At 44.4% G+C, this 14,626-nt stretch overlaps 1 protein-coding gene across 6 annotated transcripts in view; it reads right to left on the minus strand.

Annotated features, from left to right (window-relative positions):
* The window catches only part of LOC147122081 (uncharacterized), a 144,749-nt gene that overhangs the window by 104,048 nt on the left and 26,075 nt on the right, over positions 1-14,626 (minus strand). The gene's annotated exons all lie outside the window — the stretch shown is intronic.

A 14,626-nucleotide genomic window follows, 5' to 3' on the forward strand; every position in this document is an offset into this window, starting at 1 on the left:
TGGAAAGAAGAGCAAAAACAATGGTTATCTTTTGTAGTCGGAACACAATAGGATCTCCAGCCTTAAACAATAATTTGTTTATTTAAAGTAAAACTATTTCAACAAGGATAGACATCGCCAGTTGTAATGTTTCCACTACTAAATGACTGAAATCAGTTAACTTGATAATCCAGGTACCAAACCTAGGAACCCACTGGTCTGCGTGATCTCAACCGCAATGGCAGTAGGGCTACTACAGTCGGCTTTTCCAGCTCTGGGCTATAAAAAACGTCAGCTACAGCTTTTACTGTTGATAACTGTCCAGTAATCCATCGCCACTCACTCTCTGTTATCGCACATAAAAATAGTCATCTGGGTGAGGTACCAAAGGTCTGTTGCAGCCATGGAATTGTACCCCAGTGTAAGTTAGCATCTTCAAGAGAGAAAAGGGTGGCAGAGTGACCAAAGAAGGATCACCTTTCCTCTGACAGAGTTCAAAGTTAAATTAATGTAAAACTCCCTAATTTCTGCTGTCTTGTTTTACTGTCAAATTATTCCACATTGTGCAAACTCTATGAAAGCGAAAGCTTCCTCGAGGCAAAAATGTGAACTGTTCAATTCAAAGAACACAAACAAAACTACCAAAGTGCAGTAAATTCATAACGCAGTTCAGAAACTCAAAATGATCTTGCTGACCATGTAAGATTTCAATCCATAACTGACCTAGAATGATCGGATTTTTTGACATAATTAGGTGAAACAACCATCACTAAGCCCTACCCCTAGTTTTCTCCCTTTTCATTTGAAGAGAGAAACTCATCCTCGCGTAAGGCTCTACAGCCATCAGCAGCTCTTTGGTATCTTGTCCAAGTGGCCATTCTAGAGAATGCCGATAGGCTGTTTGACCATAGGGGATCATAAGCAAATCCAATCCTCTCCTAACCTGACAGCTTTCCACACATGTGGAGGAGACACAAGATAGTGATCAGGAGTTGATTTTCCCCACCCTAGCCTGGGGACCCAGAGATTAATTGTAGTTCAACACCACATTGGCCAAAATAACAACAGAAAATGCTGGAAATACTCAGCAGGCCAGGCAACATCCATTGAAAGAAATTAGAGTCGACGTTTCGGGTCTAACCCTTTTTCAAAACTGGAAAGGAAATGAATCACCATCTTGTCTCGTTTCGAATACCTCTTAATGTCTCTTCACTTCTTTTGTTCTCTCCCACCCCTGCCTTTCGATCTATTTCATTTCCTTTCCAGTTTTGAAAAAGGGTTAGACCCGAAACGTCGACTCTAATTTCTCTCCACGGATGTTGCCTGGCCTGCTGAGTTTTTCCAGCATTTTCTGTTATTTCGGATTTCCAGCATCTGCAGTATTTTGCTATCGTACCACATTGGCCAAGATCAGCTAATTCAGCAGAGACCAAGGAGTTAGGTTGAGAAATTTCTGCTTTATATGGCTCAGTGTAATATCATTCTGTGCATGTAACCACTATGCTATTCTGAGAGCAATTTTTAATAGTTTCTACCATCTTTCATCATGTTAAAACAGCAATAGGTGTGCACTCCACAACTGTTGTAATACCAGAGCAGAGCAGTCATTACAGAAAGGTTCCACATAAAAGGTTGCTACGCAAGATAAGGGCTCATGGGGTTACGGGTAATATATTAGCATGGCTAGAGAATTGGTTAATGGTCAGAAAACAGAGTAGGGATAAACTGGTCTTTTTCCAGTTGGCAGGCTGTAACTAGTGGAGTGCCGCAAGGATCAGTGCTTGGGCCTCAGCTATTTACAATCTATATTAATGACATGGATGTCAGCTGTGGCTCAGTGGGTACCACTCTCGCCTCCAAGTCAGAAGGCTGTTGTAACGTCCGTGTGTAATTGAGACACGGACTGCAGAAGTTGGTTATAACAGGTGTTTACTGAATGAAGACAAAACTGGAACTACTATACAAAGTTACTACACAGGCTTATATACAGGGGTGGTCACTACTGGTACTGCAGTATACAGGGGCTGCAGAATATGGGCGGATAAATGGCAGATGCACTATAATGTGGACAAGTGCGAAGTTATCCACCTTGGGTGCAGGAACGGGAGGGCAAATTATTATTTAAATGGCAATAGATTGGGAGAGGGGGAAGTACAGAGAGACCTGGGTGTTCTTGTACACCAGTCACTGAAGGCGAGCATGCAGGTGCAACAGGCGGTCAAGAAGGCAAACGGTATGCTGGCCTTCATAGCAAAAGGGTTAGAATACAGGAACAGGGATACCTTGCTGCAGCTGTACAGGGCACTGGTGAGACCACACCTCGAGTACTGTGTACAGTTTTGGTCGCCTCATCTGAGGAAGGATGTTCTTGCCATGGAGGGGGTGCAGCGGCGATTCACCAGGCTGATACCAGGAATGGCGGGAATGACCTATGAGGAGAGACTATGTAGTTTAGGGATGTACACACTGGAGTTTAGAAGATTGAGAGGGGACCTCATAGAAGTGTATAAAATTCTGACAGGTCTAGACAGACTGGATGCAGAAGGAATGTTTCCCTTGGCGGGTGAGAACAGAACTAGAGGACATAATTTAAGGATAAGGGCTAAACCATTTAGGACAGAGATGAGGGGGAATTTCTTCACTCAGAGAGTGGTGAACCTGTGGAACTCATTGCCACAGAGGGCAGTGTACGCCAGCTCATTAAATATATTTAAGAGGGAATTAGATATATTTCTACGGGCAAAAGGGGTTAAGGGTTACGGAGAGAAGGCGGGGACGGGATACTGAATTAAAGGATCAGCCATGATCTCATTAAATGGCGGAGCAGGCACGAAGGGCCGAATGGCCTACTCCTGCTCCTATCTTCTATGTATCTATGTATCTATGTAATATAGTTCCTTCTTCAAGGTACATACACTACAATTCCTCCCCTTTTAACTAAACAGTACATAACATTCGATTAATAATTAAATAACATATTTACAATTACAGTTGCTATATACATTAGCTGAAGTTAATCAATTATAAATTCAGTCTTTGAGGAGGCTTCCCGATTCTGTCTGGATAACGCCTCTTTGGGGTATCAGGTTCTTCTGGCAAAGTTGATTCGGGATCAACGTCGTTGTTTGGTTCGTCTGCTTCCAATATCACCGATTCGGAGGTAGATGCAATTGGTACTTCGGTTTCATCACCAGGTGTATAGGATCGTGGTGTAGATTTGACTTTTTCCAGTGACTCTAGAACCTGGTCAGCATGGCGTCTTACAATGCTCTCTCCAACGTCCACGGTATACATTAGAGATCCTTGCCGTGTGCAGATCGTTCCCGTCTGCCATTTCTCTGTGCGGTAGTCCCGGGCCAAAACTGGTTGACCTATCTTGAAACTCCTGGTTGGCCTTTCATTCATATTCTGAAACTGCCTGTTCTCCACATCTCTTCTGATGTTTGGCTTAACCAAATCCAAGCGGCATCTTAGTCTTCGATTGAAGAACATCATGGCTGGAGTTTGGTTGGTAACCACGTGTCGCATTCCGGTAGGCAAACAAGAAGTTATCCACCTTGTGTTGTAGGGGTATGTCTTCATTACACATTGCCTTGATAGCCTTCTTGAATGTTTGAACGAACCTCTCAGCCAATCCATTGGTGGCTGGATGATATGGGGCGGATGTGTAATGCTTAACACCATTGTTCTTTAAGAACCTCCGGACCTCTTCAGACAAACTGTAGTCCATTGTCGGAGCAAATCTGTTCAGGTAGCCCATTTCTGGCGAATATGGTTCGTAAGACTGTGATAGTTTTTCTGTGGTGGTTGAGGACATTTTTAGTACCTCTGGCCACATTGAATGAGCATCCACCGCAATTAAAAACATCGAGTCCATAAATGGACCAGCAAAATCAATGTGTACCCTTTGCCATGGAGATGAGGGCCACTCCCATGGATGTAGAGGGGCTTGTGGTGGGGCGTTTTGGACCTTCTGGCATCCTGTACAGCTCTTGGTCATCTCTTCGATTTCTCTATCGATTCCCGGCCACCACACAAACGCTCTGGCTAAGTTCTTCATTTTTACCCCTCCCAGATGACCCTCATGAAGCTCATTGAGCACTCTATCCTTCAATTTGGGTGGAATTACTACTCTGGATCCACACATCAAGGTTCCTCTGCACACTGACAGCTGTTCTCTTCTCGGCGAGAATGCTGGCAACAGTGGTTCGCCATGTGCTGGCCATCCCTTCACCGTTAAATCATAGACCCTGGAGAGTGTCGGGTCATTTCGTGTTTCCTTTTCTATGTTTGCATTCGTCACAGGTAGACATTCGACTATGGTCGAGTGGAATATCTCCACAGGATCCACTGCAGGTGCTTCTTCCACCGTCGGCAACGGTAGGCGCGACAATCCATCAGCATTCCCATGCTGTTTAGTTCCTTTGTACTCAATGTCATATTGGTGTGCCCCTAGGAAATGGGACCACGTCTGTAGCCGTTATGCTGTCATTATCGGGGCGCCCTTCTTAGGGTTGAAAATGGAGACAAGAGGTTGATGATCAGTTAGTAGAGTAAATTTCTGTCCGTGCAGGTAGTGATTGAACTTCTTCACCCCCCCACACCAGGCTGAGGGCCTCTGTCAATCTGGGCGTAGATACGCTCGGCTGCAGTTAACGAGCGTGAGGCAAAAGCTATCGGCCTCTCTGAACCATCAAGGGATTTATGTGACAGTACTGCTTCAACGCCGTAGGGAGACGCATCACACGCCAGTCTTATCGGTAGTGATGGGTTGTAGTGAGCCAATACTTCGCTTGAAGTGATCAGGCCTTTACACTTCTGAAAGGCCCGCTTACATTCATCGCTCCATTTCCATGCTACTCCAGTTTGTAGCAGGGCGTTCAGTGGGTGCAGAATTGTGGACAAATTCGGCAAAAACTTATGGTAGTAATTCACCAATCCGAGGAATGACCTCAGTTGCGACACATTTTCAGGCGCTGGAGCCTTAACTACCGCTTCAATTTTGTCAGGGGACTTATGTAACCCCTCTTCATCAATCACGTGGCCACAATACGATATCTGTTTCTTAAAAAACTCGCACTTGGGGCGATTGGCTCGTAGCCCATGTTCTCTTAGTCTAGTGAGCACCTGCTCTAGGTTGGCAAGGTGTTCACTGTCATCTTCACCTGTCACTAGGATGTCGTCCAAGTAACACCGAGTCCCCGGAATCCCTTGCAGGACTTGTTCCATCGCTCTTTGCCATATCGCCGGAGCTGATGCTACTCCGAATACCAGTCGATTATACTGCTAAAGAACTTTGTGAGTGTTTATCGTGAGATACTTCCTAGAGGATTCTTCAACCTCCATCTGCAAATATGCTTGCGCTAGGTCAATTTTTGTAAAACGTTTCCCTCCAGATAGTGAGGCGAAAATATCTTCTATCCTCGGAAGAGGATACTGTAGTGTGAAGGACTGGGTTCACAGTCACCTTGAAGTCCCCACAGATGCGAACCTTCCTTGGCTCCTCAGACTTATTGTTTAACGTTTTCTTCATGATAGGAACGATGGGTGTCGCCCACTCGCTCCAGTCTACCTTAGTTAACATGCCTGCATTCTCCAGCTCTGCCTCGACGGCTGGGCGAATTGCATACGGTACCAGTCTTGCTTTGAAACACTTGGGAATTGCATTCTCTTCTATTTTTATCGAGGCGGTTACGCCTTTAAGAGTTCCCAGTTCTTGTTGAAATACCTCTTTGGCGTTAGCTAAGATTTTTGACAATCGTCCAGGTGTGACGTCGTCATCCTTTTTACCAGCCACAGTCAGTGCCTGAATGGAGTGCCAGTCTAAACTTATCTTTCTGATCCATTCACATCCCAATAACGGTGGTCCACCATCTTGCAGTATGTACAGATACAATTTCTGTATTTCCTTCCCATTGTATTCGACAGGCACCCTTATTTTCCCTCTGGGGTATACTTTCTGCCCCGTATATGTCTTCAAGACAATGGATGTGTCTTTCAAGGGTATGTGTGAGAATAGCCGCTCGTAGTCTCGTCGCTTCATGACGGTCAGGGCTGATCCTGTATCCAATTCCATTTTGACTTGGGACCCTGCTATCGTGAGGGTGACCCAAATGGTTCGGTGATCCTCTTTTGTGATTATGTTGTGTAGTTTGAGACAGCTTAGTCTCTTGTTCCCGGATTCACTATTGCTCTTCTGGTCTTCGGAACTACTGTCCGTCATCTTTTGTACTTTCCTGTACTTTTCCTTAGTCGTCTTTTTGTTGTCGTTAGTCTTCTTCCCGGACCTGCAAACTCGTGCAATGTGTCCCATCTTTCCGCATTGCCTGCATGTTTTGTCCTTGGACCAGCAGTCCTTCTGGTCATGGGTTGTTCTGCTGCATCAATAACATTTTTCAACTCCCCGTGTCATTTCACGGGTGCCGTATTCCTTTGGCTTTTGCTGCATTTCCGCAGCTCCCCTTGCTGCTGCTTCGTACGATACTGCCACGCTGAAAGCCTTATCTAGCTTCAGCTCTTTCTCCGAGAGTAACCTCTTCTGGGTTCCTTCACTCAGGAGTCCACAGACAAATTTGTCCCGTAGGGTATCTGCCAGTCCTGCTCCGAACTGGCAGTGCTTTGATAGCTTGCGTAGTTCCGTAAGGTAATCAGCATTGCTCTCATCTTTATGCTGATTTCTCTTGTGGAATTTAAATCTTCCTGCTATCAGCAACGGTGTAGGATTTAAGTGTTCCTGTAGGATATCAACAATTTCGTTAAAACTCTTCTCCATCGGTTTGACTGGAGTGATCAGGTTCTCTCGTGCAGCTGAATGCATGTTCAGCTGTTCGTGTTTTGGAGAGGGTGTTGAATGGAGCAGTGACGTCGAAAATGGCAGGTCATGCGCCAAATCAGCATTGCACACTGATTGACGTCATGATCTGCCTCATTACCATTTTTCTAGCGAACGCAGGCAATGGCTGCGCTGCCGACCTGCCCAAAATGGCGGCTGCTGCGGGATGTGCCGGAAGCGAGGTGACCGCCATTTTTTTTGCCAAAACTGGCCATAACAGCTGCCGCTAAAGTGCCGAATTTCATTGCCAAAATCTTTTCCAAAGAAAAGCTAAATCTTCTTAATCATTCTTCATAACTAAAATGATGGATACCTGGAATCATCTTTGTGAACTTTCAGGATTAACTTATATATCGTATCATAAAATTACACAAGTGATGTTCATTCAGTCCTTTATCAGCATATCAGAAAAGTAGTTAACAATAACAATTCCATAAAACAGTGTATACTCACAATTTCGTATAATTGAAACATAATTCACCTGTGCAGAGATGGAACTGATGTTCTCGGGGTAATTTTTGATAAAGCAGTTCGGGAGCATTTAAACTAGTATGGCAGGGGGCTAGAAACCTATGTAGTGAAATAGAGGAAAGTGAAAGGCAGACAGAAATAAATGGTAAAAGGGTGAGGAACAAAAAACAAAGGGCCAAACTAATTCATAAAAAATGTGAGCATAAAAAAAGCCTGAGGGTTTTATACCTTAATGCGAGAAGCATCAGGAACAAGGTAGATGAATTAGCTGTGGAAATAGAGGTTAATAATTATGATCTAATTGGGATTACGGAAACATGGTTGCAGGGTGAGCAGGGCTGGGAGCTTAACATACAGGGGTATTCAGTATTTAGGAAGGATCGACAAAAAAGAAAGGGAGGAGGGGTAGCATTGCTAGTAAAAGAGGGGATAAATGCAATTGAAAAGAAGGATATTAACTCAGTTAATACAGAATCTATATGGGTGGAGCTAAGAAATAGCGAGGGGCGAAAAACATTAATAGGAGTGGTATATAGGCCTCCAAATAGTAAAATAGAGGTTAGGGAGGGCATCACGAGGGAAATTAGAGAAGCGTGCAATAAGAGCACAGCTGTCATCATAGGTGACTTTAACTTACATATAGATTGGACTAGCCTAATCAGTAAAAATAATGAGGAGGAGGAATTCCTTGAGTGTTTAAGGGATGGTTATCTGGATCAATATGTCGAGGAACCAACTCGGGAACAGGCTATATTGGACTGGGTACTGTGCAATGAGAAGGGACTAATCAGTAATCTTGTTGTACGGGGACCCTTGGGTCAGAGCGATCATAACATGATCGATTTCTCACTCGAAATGGAGAGCGAAGAAATTGACTCAGAGACTAAGGTCCTGAATTTAAACAAGGGGAATTATGATGCCATGAGACGGGAACTGAGTAGGTCTGATTGGACAACGTTCCTGGGAGGACTGGAGGTAGATAAACAATGGCAAACATTTAAAGATAGAATGACAAAATTGCAAAAATTGTTTATACCAATCTGGCATAAAAGGAAATCTAAAAAGGTGACTCAACCGTGGATAACAGGGGAAATTAGAGACAGCATAAAATCCAAAGATAGGGCGTATAAAATAGCCAAAAAAAGCGCCAGAGCGGAAGATTGGGAACAGTTTAAGATAGAGCAAAGGAGGGCAAAGGGCATGATCAAGAGGGGCAAAATAGCTTACGAAAACAAGCTGGCGGAAAATATAAAAACTAACTCCAAAAGCTTTTATAAATATATCAAAAGGAAAAGACTGGTGAAAACCAAAGTTGGTCCATTGCAGTCAGATACGGGGGAATATATAATGGGAAATAAGGAAATGGCAGATCAACTAAATGCATACTTTGGGTCAGTCTTTACGAAGGAAGACACAAAAAACCTCCCTGGGATATCGGGAAAAATAGGGACATTGGCAAAGGAGGAACTGACGCAAATCAATATCTCTAAGGATATGGTGTTAAGGAAGCTAAAGGGATTGAAGGTGGACAAATCCCCAGGGCCTGATAACATGCATCCTAGGGTACTGAAGGAGGTGGCCCTAGAGATAGCGGATGCACTAAGGATGATTTTTCAGAATTCATTAGACTCGGGAACAGTGCCGATGGATTGGAGGGTAGCTAACGTTACCCCACTATTCAAAAAGGGGGGTAGGGAAAAAGCAGGTAATTACAGACCTGTAAGCCTTACATCAGTTGTGGGCAAAATGCTGGAGTCCATCATTAAGGATGAAATAGCGGAGCACTTAGCAAATGGGGACAGGATAGGACAGAGTCAACATGGATTTACAAAGGGTAAATCGTGCTTGACTAATCTATTGGAATTTTTTGAGGGAGTAACTGGTAGAATAGATGGGGGAGAGCCAGTAGATGTGGTGTACCTGGACTTCCAAAAGGCCTTCGATAAGGTCCCACATAAAAGATTAGCATGGAAAATTGAGGCTCATGGGATAAAGGGGAAAGTTTTGGCGTGGATAGGGAACTGGCTGTCAGATAGAAAACAGAGAGTTGGAATAAACGGCTCATTTTCTGAATGGCAGGCAGTAACAAGTGGGGTACCACAGGGATCTGTCCTGGGCCCCCAGCTGTTCACAATTTACATTAATGACCTGGATCAGGGAGTCGGATGCAGCATTTCCAAATTTGCAGACGACACTAAACTAGGAGGGGGGGTGGGCTCAGAGGAAGAGACCAGGAAGCTCCAGAGCGATTTGGACAGACTGGGCGATTGGGCGGATAAATGGCAGATGCACTATAATGTGGACAAGTGCGAAGTTATCCACCTTGGGTGCAGGAACGGGAGGGCAAATTATTATTTAAATGGCAATAGATTGGGAGAGGGGGAAGTACAGAGAGACCTGGGTGTTCTTGTACACCAGTCACTGAAGGCGAGCATGCAGGTGCAACAGGCGGTCAAGAAGGCAAACGGTATGCTGGCCTTCATAGCAAAAGGGTTAGAATACAGGAACAGGGATACCTTGCTGCAGCTGTACAGGGCACTGGTGAGACCACACCTCGAGTACTGTGTACAGTTTTGGTCGCCTCATCTGAGGAAGGATGTTCTTGCCATGGAGGGGGTGCAGCGGCGATTCACCAGGCTGATACCAGGAATGGCGGGAATGACCTATGAGGAGAGACTATGTAGTTTAGGGATGTACACACTGGAGTTTAGAAGATTGAGAGGGGACCTCATAGAAGTGTATAAAATTCTGACAGGTCTAGACAGACTGGATGCAGAAGGAATGTTTCCCTTGGCGGGTGAGAACAGAACTAGAGGACATAATTTAAGGATAAGGGCTAAACCATTTAGGACAGAGATGAGGGGGAATTTCTTCACTCAGAGAGTGGTGAACCTGTGGAACTCATTGCCACAGAGGGCAGTGTACGCCAGCTCATTAAATATATTTAAGAGGGAATTAGATATATTTCTACGGGCAAAAGGGGTTAAGGGTTACGGAGAGAAGGCGGGGACGGGATACTGAATTAAAGGATCAGCCATGATCTCATCGAATGGCGGAGCAGGCACGAAGGGCCGAATGGCCTACTCCTGCTCCTATCTTCTATGTATAATTCAAACTAGTCAACAATGTAGCTGAAAATTACACATTATTGTAGAACAAATCTTTTGAAGTACTGACTCATTCAGTCGCTAGAAATGGAAGAAAGATGACTCATAAAAAACAGGTTTATCTGTGGGCTTTCTCTCTCCTTGGTATGTGATGGGTTAGCTAACTTTAACTCCTCTAGCCCTACAACCCCCCTGGATCTCTGCGCTCCTCCAATTCTGGCCTCTTGAGCATCCCTGATTTTAATCGCTCCACAGCAAGTGGGGTAGAGAAGTGAGGGGATGGGGGGGGGGGGGGGGGGGGGGAAATCAACTACGATATTTGCAATAAAATTTAACTTCTGTGAAAAATGCATATGTGCATGAGTGGACAGCAAGTAAAGATAGGGTTATGATACTCACCGCCTCAGCTGATGAAATGAAGATTGGCCACTTTGATAAAAATACAAAAGGCAGCCAGTGTTTAGCTTAACTTTGATGAAGACTGACCCCAATATGACTTGGCGCTTTCAGATGAGGAGGGTAGAAAGTTGCAGGAGAAAAAAAAAAGGGAGGAAAAAAGCAACAACCAGCACGGTGGCATAGTGGTTAGCACTGTTGCCTCACAGCGCCAGAGACCCGGGTTCGAATCTGGCCTCGGGCGACTGTCTGTGTGGAGTTTGCACATTCTCCCCGTGTTTGCGTGGGTTTTCTCCGGGTGCTCCGGTTTCCTCCCACAGTCCAAAGATGTGCGGGTTAGGTTGATTGGCTATGATAAATTGACCCTTAGTGTTAGGGGGATTAAATAGGTGGGGTTACAGGGATAGGGTGGGATATGTGTTGGGGTTACGGGGATCGGGTGGGATATGTGTCGGTGCAGGCTCGATGGGCCGAAATGGCCTCTATCTGCACTGTGGGGTTTCTGTGATTCTGTGATCTGCAGAAGGCTATCAAGGTTAAAAACTGCATATATCTGTTGAGGTGAGTTTATATAATGTTTAACCATGTACCAACAGCAAACAAATTAAACATCAAAAAACAACTAGTAGAGTTAACAGAACAGCCACAAATGTTGGGAATTTTAAATAAATAAACAGAAAATTTTGAAATTGCACAGGTCAGTCTGCATCTGAAACAGCCTTGATCAAAATGATCAGAAGTCTAAATAGTGTCCTTGGGTAAAACAATTTACCATTATAAATCAAAAAAAGATTGTAAAGTGTTTATACTTCTTTTACAGTACCACCACATTATCGCCAAATTTAATGAGAATGCCAAAACAGAAAATCCAATGACCATCCCAATTTCTGCTTTGATCATTTATCCTGAAACAAACATCTGGTGTTACGCCTAAAATTGCCAGCTGGCAAAGATCACATGCTACAATAAATGGGAAATTAAGGACGTAAGCCATTATTACATTATAAAAGAAGTTACTGTATATGGATGTTCTTGCCATGGAGGGAGCGCAGTGAAGATTCACCAGACTGATGGCAGGAATGACGTATGAGGAGTGACTGGGTCGATTGGGCTTATATTCGATATAGAGTTTAGAAGAATGAGAGGGGATCTCATTGAAACTTATAAAATTCTAACAGGACTACACAGACTAGATGCAGGAAGGATGTTCCCGATGGCGGGGGAGTCCAGAACCAGGGGTCACAGTCTAAGGATAAGGGGTAAGCCATTTAGGACAGAGATGAGGAGGAATTTCTTCACCCATAGAGTGGTGAACCTGTGGAATTCTCTACCACAGAAGGCAGTTGAGGCCAATTCATTAAATATATTCAAGAAGGAGTTAGATATATTTCTTAAGGCTAAAGGGATCAAGGGATATGGGGAGAAGGCAGGGACAGGGTACTGAATTTGGATGATCAGCCATTATCTCATTAAATGGCGGAGCAGGCTCGAGGGGCCAAATGGCCTACTCCTGCTCCTATCTTCTATGTGTTTCTATGTGTATGTGTTAGTTACAGAAAGACTGAATAATTACTGGAAGGCATGACAAATTAATTTGCAGTGGTTTATAATGGAGAGAATAAAAGTTAACACTGCTTGCAAGATATACGCACTATCATTCCAGTGGCAGATAGGTTCAAAGGTACAAGATAAAATGCTTTATGTTAGCGCCAATACATTACAATATAGGTAACAAGGCACTGGCACCATTATTTGCAACTACATCCTGCCAGGCAGGTAGAACTGGATTATATGAAGTAGTTAGAAAAGCAATAGTATAATTAGTAGACGTGCTGATTGGAATAAATAATCCTTCACCGAGGATAATCAGTAATTATTTGGATATTAGGAACATGTATAGAAAATTTAGTATTTATGAGATTGAGTATTTAGGAGACTGAAATCAGAATGGGTGTCTGGCAATGAACCAGTGGCATTTGAGGACGATAACAAAGAACTAGAACCTAAACCATGGAAAATTGTGTGGCGAACCTGTTGCAATTATAGTTGTACTTGAAATACTTCTATGCAGAGAATGGAAGGCAATGGTTATGCAAGAACTTTGAGGCCATTAGACCAACCGGCAGTCTGGGCGGAGCAAGTGGTGGAAGGTATAGCCAGGCAGGAAGGCTTCATTTAAGGGTAAGATGTCATTACCCCTCAGCCAAGTTTCCGTCAGGGCCATGATCTCGATGCAATCATCCACGATAAGCTCATGGATGGCAAGGGTCTTGTTCGCAAGTAAACGGACATTCTGGCGGGAGATGCTGAGAGGGTCGGTGATGGCTGATCCACTGCCAGCATCCACAGGGTCAGCACTGGGAGGGGTGAGTTGGACGGGGAGGGGTGAGTTGGACGGGGAGGAGGTTGGCAACATTAGCCCCCAGCGGGTGCACTGGCCGCGAAGGTCGGTGAGAGAGTAGGATGGGACAGTTGGGGTTGCTGCTCGTAAGGAGGCAGCAACGAGTGCCTTAATGGGCCCTTCATAGGATGCCAAGAGAGGCAGAGGGAAGCTGTAGGCTTATCTAAGAGGGAGTCAAGCCTGGGGCGGCGGCAGGAGAATAGGAAGGTCGAAGAGAAATGAAGAATTGGGGTAGGGATTTGGGAGGGCAGAGTGTCCGAGAGAGGAGGGATGAAAGGAGGCATGACAACAGGAGATCGCGGTCAGGGAGGGAGAGAGAGAAAAGGAAAAGGGGGGAGAAAAGTGGAAATAGAAGTGAAACGGCTTGGGTCGGGAGCGGCAGCCAAAACGCGCACGCGAATGGTCACAGGGAAAAGCTCAGGTAACATCGGCCTGGTTATGTAATAATTAATGGGATACATATTTCCTGGTAGCAGGGATTAGGTTGGAGACAAAAGAAGAGAGATCAGCGTCAAACTCAGAAAACCCATGGAGGAACAAAGCTGACGTAAACAGAATAGAGCCGGCACAGAGCATCGACAAACCGCTGTCCAAATTCAGAGACAGGTGTAGCTGGTGAGTGAAGTCCAGAAGCTATTTGAAAGGTAGAGAGTTGGAGGATGGAGGTTGTTTCTGTAGGAATGAGAATCGGTAGCGGTGCAGAAAGATGATGCCAAAATTGACGCAAGTTGGAGGTCACCATAGATCAAAAGCAGCGGAAAAAATTTAAAACTACAAGCCAGCGACCAGCAAAGCTGAAAAACCAGTAGAACGAGTCACCGGTCAGTAAGTGAAACAGCAGCTACTAGCCAGAAGCCAATAAATCTTCATAGTATTTTGGGATTGCTAGTGTTATTTTATGGCTCAAAATTAGATCCATATTTTTGTGGAAATTCTAAATCAGTGGTTTTGATTATTAATATTCTATATTCTCAATTTTGTGTCTTTTTTAAAATCCAGGATCTACAAGAGGATGCTAGGGAAGTTCCAGATAGGTATAAGATGTGTAGGAATATGGGTAAAAGGGTGTCGAAAAGTTTGTCCATGAATCTCCACAAGAGCCTCCTCACACCCCTCTTCTTCTAACCCTATCAGTATAACCTTCTATTCCTTTCTCCCTCATTTGTTTATCTAGCTTTCCCTTAAATGCATCTATGCTATTTGCCTCAACTACTCCATGTGGTAGTAAGTTCCACATTCTCACCACTCTCTGGGTAAAGAAGTTCCTCCTGAATTCCCTATTGGATTATTGCTGACTATCTTATATTTTTGGCCCCTAGTTTTGGACTCCCCCACAAGTGGAAACATTTTCTCTACCCCTTCATGATCTTAAAGACCTCGATCAGGTCACCCCACAGCCTGTTCAGTCTTTCTTGATGGGTATAACCTCTTAGTTCAGGG

The sequence above is a fragment of the Somniosus microcephalus genome, chromosome 3 (assembly GCF_052327205.1).
Source record: "Somniosus microcephalus isolate GS21.2 chromosome 3, FLI_Smic_1.0, whole genome shotgun sequence".
Lineage (NCBI taxonomy): Eukaryota > Metazoa > Chordata > Chondrichthyes > Squaliformes > Somniosidae > Somniosus > Somniosus microcephalus.